Below are 578 nucleotides of genomic sequence, written 5' to 3' on the forward strand. Positions count from 1 at the left end.
GCTGCTGTCCCTCTGCAGCACTCAGGTGCCCAAGAACCCCAGTGGCTGAGTCTGTACCCTTACCCCATAACCCTCTGGGGACCTCAGCTGGCCCCTTCTGAAGGCAGAGGGAGACCCTGTGCACGTGACCCTTTAGGCCAGGCTGCAGCCCATCAGCTTCCACCTCCAGAGCCACCTCCTGAGGTTTGGTTGCATTTTACCCCCCATCTTTTTGATTTTGGTCACCCCATCCATGGCCCCATTAAGTCCTGGGACCTCCTGGTCAACCTCAGCCTGGCCCTGGCCAAGTGGGCCCTGTACTTGACCAGGAAGGAGGCTTTGGTCAGGAATGTGCTCTGAGACTGTGGGGCCGCTTTCCCCTCACTTGTTCATGCACCTTTCCAGGCAGAGCGCCAGTGGGCAGTGTCCACTGGCTCCTTGGATGCCTTTGAGAATTGCTGGGTACAGCTCGGGGGGGGGGGGCTCTGCTCAGTGTCCACCTCAGATGTACTTATTTTCATGTTTTGACCCTTTGACCCACACAACACTCCTATCCTGTTTTTTTCATTACTTGTTCCAACAGTTTAGTTGTACTGCTC

Source organism: Crocodylus porosus, unplaced genomic scaffold (genome assembly GCF_001723895.1).
Source record: "Crocodylus porosus isolate Cpor-Errol unplaced genomic scaffold, CroPor_comp1, whole genome shotgun sequence".
In the NCBI taxonomy this organism is placed as follows: Eukaryota; Metazoa; Chordata; order Crocodylia; family Crocodylidae; genus Crocodylus; species Crocodylus porosus.